This window comes from Capsicum annuum, chromosome 3, assembly GCF_002878395.1.
Source record: "Capsicum annuum cultivar UCD-10X-F1 chromosome 3, UCD10Xv1.1, whole genome shotgun sequence".
In the NCBI taxonomy this organism is placed as follows: domain Eukaryota; kingdom Viridiplantae; phylum Streptophyta; class Magnoliopsida; order Solanales; family Solanaceae; genus Capsicum; species Capsicum annuum.
Genome location: NC_061113.1, coordinates 210,270,493 through 210,278,891, shown reverse-complemented (window position 1 = coordinate 210,278,891; position 8,399 = coordinate 210,270,493).

The window sequence follows — 8,399 nt, the reverse complement described above, 5'->3', positions numbered from 1 at the left end:
ATCATCTGATTCATCTGATTCTAATCCCCAAGTAGATACCATAGCATACTCTTCCTTTTTCATTTTCTTGGCCTTTTTTTTAGTTCCTTTTCAGCTCTTTCTTTTCTCTACTCAATCTCCCAGATAGGGAAATCCCTGATTTGGTGATTAGTCTTTCCACATTTTTAGCATTGAACTGGATTATCATTGGACCATTTCTTGCTACTTGTTCCTTTTTTTTTTTAAAGAACTTACTCAAGTTCTTTGTTTTGAATACAACTTGTTCCTCGTCTAATTCAGTTTCTTCATCACTACCAGATGTCTTTAAGACCAGAGTTTTATCAAGAGCAACTTCATCTATTTGCATTTCATAAGTCTTTAAGTTGCCAACTAACCCATCCAAGGTCATCCTAGTGAGGTTCTATGCTTCTCTAATTGTTGTGACTTTAACATCCTATTTAGATTTAGGAAGAACCCTAAACAAGTTTTCTACTTGTTTCTCAGTAGAAATAATCTTTCCAAGGATGTCAACTCATTAGTCAAAGAGGTCAACTTTGTCATCCTCATGTAGTGCTTCATTTTCTTTTATTTTGAAGGCCTCATATTCAATAAAAGACATGGTAATTCTGATTTTCACGCTTGAGTAGTTCCCTCAAGTGCATTCACCAAAGCATCCCATATTTGTTTAGCAATGGTGCGGTTAGATACCCTATCGTACTCAGCAGGACATAGTCCACTCATTAGAATATTCTTGGCCTTTGCATTCTTCCTTAATGCAATCATATCCTCAGCGTAAATTCCCTTCTAACCTTCTTGACTTGCTCTTCATTAAATATTTTTATAAGAATTGTTGGTCCATCAGTGATCCTATCTCATAACTCATAATCTTGTTCTTAAAGAAACATTTTTATTCTAGCTTGCCATCAAATGAAATCAGAACCATCAAAGAGTGGAGGTCGAGTGGTTGATTGTCCTTTAGTGTGACCAGTAGGTGATGCGTAATTCATCATGATAATCTTATCTTAGGTTCTAACCTTATTTAAGATAACCTCGCTCTGATACGAATTGATATTGTACTAGATCTACTGATTTACTTATTTTATCTCAACAGTTACCTATCAATTAAACAAGTTGATTAATGTGTTCCAACAATGCTAAAATAGTAAGTAAATGAGACAGTGATTTTCACGTGGAAAACACCCAACTCAAAAGGTATGAAAAAATATGATTTGTACCTCTACATAATTTCACCCCAAACATTACTAAACAACTTTGAGCCTCAGCAAATATTAAATTATAAGATCATGTAATCTAGGAATTATAAACTTTAACTGCTACTTCTACACAACACAAAAACCTCCCAAGGTATGTGTTCACAAGTCTTCGAGTTTTCAAACTTGAAGACAATAATCCTAACTCAGTTTATACTACACTGAAACTAGAATTACGTCAATATTACAACTCAAGAACCAAACCTAATACATAGAAACTAAGACATCTTACTTTCAAGTAATCGAACCAGGTTCAACTATGTATTCCTTCAAGTTGTGAATTGCCAATTCAATTTGCCAGTTGCCTTTATCTTTGTAAGTGCGTAACTGACTGTGTAAGTCACTCTCTCTATTTAAACACAACTCTCTAAAGAGTCTTTCAACAACTCGGACTTCTATTTTAAGTGGAACTCTTAACTCTTCAGAGTTTGTTGTGAAGTGGAAGTCCTTCAAGTAAAACTCCCTATTCATCTCAACCTCTATTTTCTTTAAGTGGTGTATTCAAACTCAAATTCTTCCTTGACTCACGTGATGTTTATCTTGAGTTTATCAGAAGTGCACATGCTAATCTATTCCTGAATTCAAGCAACATTGTCTTTATGTTCCAGCGAAAATCATCAGTGAATCAACTTGAACAACATGTTTCATTCATTTGGAAATCATCAAAATAACATTGATCCTAACAGAACACAAATATGAATTACAAATACCCAAATATATGCTATATGACAATGTTACCAAATGTATCACAAATATGAATACAATAATTCACGAATCAAAACTGCATTGAAATATTTCTTCAAAATGAATCACAAATACTCAATAGACTGTGTTTCATACTTGTGATTTATTTTGAAGTTGACCACCCAACATAAAGCCGACCACAGCCAAATACCAAACCGACCATTCAAATATCTACGCCAAGCCAGTCTCCCAAATTGATGTCAGCCAGAGAATACCAAATCCACCATTCAACACAGTTTTGGTGAAATTAGAATCATTTATTATTCCGACAAAATTCAAATCATCAATCAACTATCGTTCCGACGAAATTCAAATTGTCAATATTTTTTTAAAAAATTAAATATTAAAAAAAAAAAAAAAGAAGAAGGATGAATAGAGATGGAAGAAATTGAGTGAAGTTCTATTTCATTGAATCGCGAAGTCAGTTGTGGAAATTATTTGTTTTAGGTGTTAAAAAAATGAAAATTGAAGGGTGGTGGCGGCAGTAAGTTGTTGTAAATTGGAATTGAGGGAATGTTGTTGATTGTTAATGGTTTTAAATGGGGGAGAAGGTGGAGTGAAGGAGTCCAAACACTTTTCACGTGATTTACTCCCCTAAATAAATGTAATTTTGTTATTTCTTTATTTAACTAACCGATTAATTTCGAATGTATCACAACCAATATGTGTCAAGGCTTAAGTTATGTATCACAAAAGATGATTTTCGGGATTTTATATAATTAAGAAAAATTATGATAAAAAGTGTTGTTAGCTCCTTATGAGATTTGTGTAAGTAATCCTTTTTTTAAACTTAAGTGATGACGAATCTAACACGTAAATCTGCACCCGTGTGAAGTGCCTACATTCGTATCCGAGCAGCGTAGCTATAAAGTAAGATATATCATTGATTGTGTTATTTCAATTGAATCTTCTATACTCAATCTCGCCTCACAATTAGAACGATGAGCCTACTCAGTACCAAATCACTTAAGCAGAGCTTCAAACCTTGAATCCTTAGTCTCCTGCACAGACAAGAGTTAATACATTTCATTTATCAAGAAATAAAATGAAAAGGTCAACCCTTTCTATAGTGATATTTTTTGTCCGAAAATTTTATGGCTGCTATAGAAAGGTGTTCTTATATATGTATACTGACATTTGACATTCAAATCTCATTTATTTGTTATAAATAAAGTATGCAAAATTGAAAAGAATATGAATATAAAAAAGTCAAATATTAGTAGTCTTTTCCTCATGCAGTTATGAAATAACTGATGTGCACCAGTTAAATGTAATTTTTTTCTTTAAATTAAATATCCGTACTTGAAATTTATTGTGTGCATGACATTGATGATGATACCATAAATATTTCGGTGTTTTATTTGTAACATAATATATTTCTTACAAAATATTTTAGTATACTGTTATAGAGGGGTAATTTTACAAAGAGTGTACTTCTATAATAAACTTATCATCGTTATAGGTAGCATGCCGTTATAGAGAAGTAAAATATAACATGAAAAATTAATTTCAGAGATCAAATCATGATAACAAGGTGATATTATAGAGATTTCTGTATTTGAAATCTATGCCCAAATGCTTACTTGAATTAGTAAGTTTTAGAAAATGCTTGGATACGTTTTATCCACACCATGACAAATACTAAAGTGACAATAAGACTCTTACCATATATCAATTTCAAAGAGTTTTAGAAGTGATCTTATCTTGTTTGGAAGTTTTCTTTAGTGATCTCCTTCTATTTTATGGTCAATTTTTTCCTTTGCTTAGGATGAATAACTAGAAGTGACAGAGACATATGATTTAAATACGAAAAATCAAATATTGGAAAGTAGTAAGTATCAATTAGTGTTGGAGTGGATTGTTACGTCGTTGGAGTGGATTATTACTTCTCAAATTTTTAATATATAAATGATCTTAATAATTTAGTTGTTTGATTACTTGAACATTCATATTAGCATTGAGGATACCGATTCATAGCTTGTAATCTCCAATCCCTATTTCCTTTTTCTTACCCTAGCAAATTAATTAAAATATTGATTTGAAAAAGGACACTCAGTAGCCATTTTAAAATAAATGATCAATGTTTGACTAATTTATCAAATTATAACCAGGCAGCAAATAATTTTCAATTAATAGCCAAGTAGAGATGGGCATTAAGGGGGTGGACCGCCTATCTCAAATAGAAAATAAACAAAAACAGTAACACATAAATATTTGGCAACAGAGATCTTTTTCTAGATTTTGCTCCCTTCTTTTTCTTTTAATTCTTATTTGTTCATCACATCACTGTAGATCTCTCTCTCTTCTCCATTTTCTGGGTGTATTCACACACACATGTCGTTCAACTTTCTACTATTGATTTAACATTATTTTTCTCTTTCTTTAGATTTACATGTTTATACTATTGAAGATCTGAAATTTTTTCTTTTTGAATTTTTTTTTTATTATAAAATATTTTCATTTTTTTCTGATTGATATTTTTATATTGGAGATTTGAATTCTGCTTTTCTCAATTTAGGTTTTTTTAAAAAGTTATTTTTTAAAAGGGGTTTCCTCTCCATTATATCAATTCTGATTTGCTATTGTATAGTCTGCCTGAATTCTCTTAATTTTTTCGGCCTATAGAATTGAATACAATTGTATAAAAATTTTATAGTTGTGCATAGAATATGTATCTGTACAAGATATATGTAAAAATAGTATAGGATGTGTATAGAGACTGTATAATTTTCATATAGAATATATATTTTTATATATATAATGTGTATAGGTATTGTAATATTGTTATGTAACATATGTATATGTATAGAAATTATATAATTATTGTATAGAATGTGTATGGAAACTGTATAATTATTGTATAAAATATGTATCAATATAAGATATATGTATAGAAACTAGATAGTGTATGTAGAAACTATATATATATATATATATATATATATATATATATATATATAATAGTATAAAATTTGTATAGAAATTGTATAGTTGTTATATAAAATATGTATTTGAACAATAATTATAGCTAAGGATTATATAGAATGTGTACCAAAACTGTATAATTATTATTTAGAATATATTTTTGTATATGATGTGTATAGAAATTGTATATGTATAAGATATGTATAGAAACTATATAATTGTTGCATAGAATATGTATCTAAATAATTATTGTAGCTAAAGGTTGTATGGGATATGTATAGAAACTGTAAAATTATTGTATAGAATATGTATACCATGTGTATAGAAATTTTATCATTATTGTATAAAATGTGTGTGTGTATATATATATATATATATCAGATTAATTATATATATGTACTGTATTGTATCGATATCTATAAGATATATATTGCGTTTCATATATGAATCCATATAATATACAAATATGTATTTGTATTGTATTGTATCAACATGTATCAATACATATGTATTTGTATATATGTATTATATCTATCGTATCAATATGTATTCTTCTTATTCTAATTGTGTTTGAAGTAATATAATTTTTTTTAAATTGAGTACTTTATAATTTAAAAAAGAGCAAAAAAATAGTGGAAAAATAAATAAATTATTTTATATACTTTATATAATAATAAAAAAAAGAAAGTATAAAGAACAACAACAAAAGTAAAAAAAAAAAAAAATCAGTAGAAATGGCAAATGGGATTTTAAATTCATGAACTATTTTTGTGTCATTTATTTTGGCGGAATGTTTTTATTCTTTTCCCAAAGTAATTCAAGTGAAATAATAGTTCCCGTCTCTTTCCAAATCTTCAACTATCTCAAATTCTTTTTTACTAGTGAAGTTGATGTCAAAGACAAACTTTGAACTTCCAAATACGTAATTTTTTTTCAATTTTAACTTCCAATACTCCTTTTCTTTTTTTGATCTTCAAAAAATTAGGTTTCAATTTCTCTCCATTTTTATTCTTTTTATTTTTTTCAAATTCTTGCTTGAATTGGAGATACATATTATATTTTTAATTTAATGATTGAGATTCAGTTGATTAAAACACAAGTAGTAAAAATAAAATTAATGCATGTCAAAAATTTACTTGATGCAAGAAAAACAGAAGCTTTTTATATTTAGAAAAAATATAAGGCTAAGATATAATATAGACCTAGATTTATGGGATTATAAAAATAATTTAGGAACGAATAAATTAATTATTCTAATTATGATAAAGGTTTTGATTTATTAATTGAATCTCAATCATTAAATTAAAAATATGACGTGTCAAGAACGAAAATGGAGACCATATAGAACATTGTTCAAGGATAATATTTTTCCAGAAGTTAATTTAAGTAAAAAAATTTCTTTACCCAAAACTCCAGAAGTAGTGGAGTTACCCATGTAGACACACTCGCAATTGGTGGATTCCTGAAGCCCCTGTGTCCAAAATCCACTCAGTCTTGTTAGACACCAAGTTCGTCTCGACGACCATTGCCGCAATCACTTCATCACCCTCAGCAAGATGAACTTGGACATCATTTTGTCCCCCCTATTTTGAGTTTTGCAAACTATTTCCTATTTCTTTAGCGGATTTGTAAGTAACAAATAAATCAAAAAAGTGTTAGTCATATGACTTAATAAATGTCCTCTAGCATTTTTACCATCCTTTTCAAATTTCTTTTTAGCCACATCATCAACCACAATAGTGTTATATCCATCAATAGGAGGTTGATTAAATAAAACATAATCAACTTCTAATTGTTCAAAGAAAATCAGAAGTTTTTGTGACATAAGTTTAAAATTATTTCTGTCCAATGGCTCAAGTTTTGATAAATCAGAAAAAGTTTTGTTCAAAGAAATATCTATTTATTAATATTGTATGTAAGGAAATCGCTTTCAAATTGTTAGGAAAAATTACTAAAATATTGATATGGATATGGAATTAACAATAGTATTAAAATAGTTACAAATACTATGTCGTGGCAAGCCACTGCCTTGAAAGCGACGCTCGACTCCGGTGCAAATCCTTCTAGCCGATCGCTCCTCAAGATTCCACGGTTACTTCCAAACATGTGCACTCGTGGCTGGAAGTTTGGAGATTGCCTAAATCAATTGCCCAAAATAATTCAAGAAGAGGAAAGGAGGGAGATTCTTTTTCTTTTCTTTTTTATTTGTTTTATCTTTTCTATTCTCCGTAGGTGCTCGTTATATAGTATATCAAAATTGACAAAGACGGGTGAGTTATTGATGGTGAAAATTAATGGCATTAAAAGGCATTACTACCAAGTTGTTGAATTTATGTTCTGCAGGAGTTATGTTCACTTTCTTTTTTACGTAGAAGTGTTCAACTCCTCTAAAACGTATATTTTTTTTTTTTTTTTTGTTCATTGCATTATACAAATGATTTAAGGAAGATTAACTTCACAGTTTTTACCTTCAGCCAAAGGTACATAGAGCTAAAGAGTGCTTGGAAGCAGTTCACAAACCTAAAGAACCAGAAATTACAAAATAAGAAAATTTGTGCTGATATATTCTTGCTGCTCTCACCAAAATATATATTATTTTCGAAAATTTTATATTTTGGTGAGAGCAGTTGAGGTATCTGTTCAAGATCATCATGAACTTCAATGTGATGAGGGTGTTTGACACAGAACACCACACGTGAGATGATAAAAAGGATCATAAGTTGTTGAGTTTTAAAAAAAAAAAAAAAAAGGAAAGGAGCCGAATCCAAAATGGCCTATGACCGACATCCTCAAATTAATCTCTTAAAATGTTCAATTAGGACATTACTTCAAAGCAAGATATGCAACTCTAACTTGCTACCATGTCAAAATAATAACTTAAAAAAAAAAAAAAAATCTTCCCCGTAGAATAAGTTAGATGTGGTAGTCACTTCCTTTGATTAAATTTTCTTTAATAGCTGTATTAAGCAGCTGAAAAGGACTTAAAACGATGCATGCATTTTTAATTAATTATTCCTTTAAATTATACTATTATAGTAATCAGCCATGATTGAAAACCTACCCCTCAAATAAGAGAAAATGATATTTTATGGTCACTTACAAATTAAATAGGAAAAAAAAAATTTGAATTTCACTACACAAAAAGATTACTATTTTTTCATTCAAATTTCTCATTGAAAAATGTTAAGTGAATATTCACACATATTTTTTACTAAGAAAAAAAATAGTAATATTTTCACAAGAAAAAATTAGAAAGCTCTTCAGTATTTTTAAAAAGAATATAAAGTCAAAAAATATTTATAGAGGATTGAGACCTAATTTTCCCTCAAATAATATAGATGTCACGAGTATACTTAATTAGTATGATTGATTTATTGATTTTTATAATCGTAATGTCATTATCAGCGTTATTTCTCCTCATTTTATATGCCACGAAAAGTACCCATTTTCATGGTTTTTGAGTCAATGACCCAATGATAA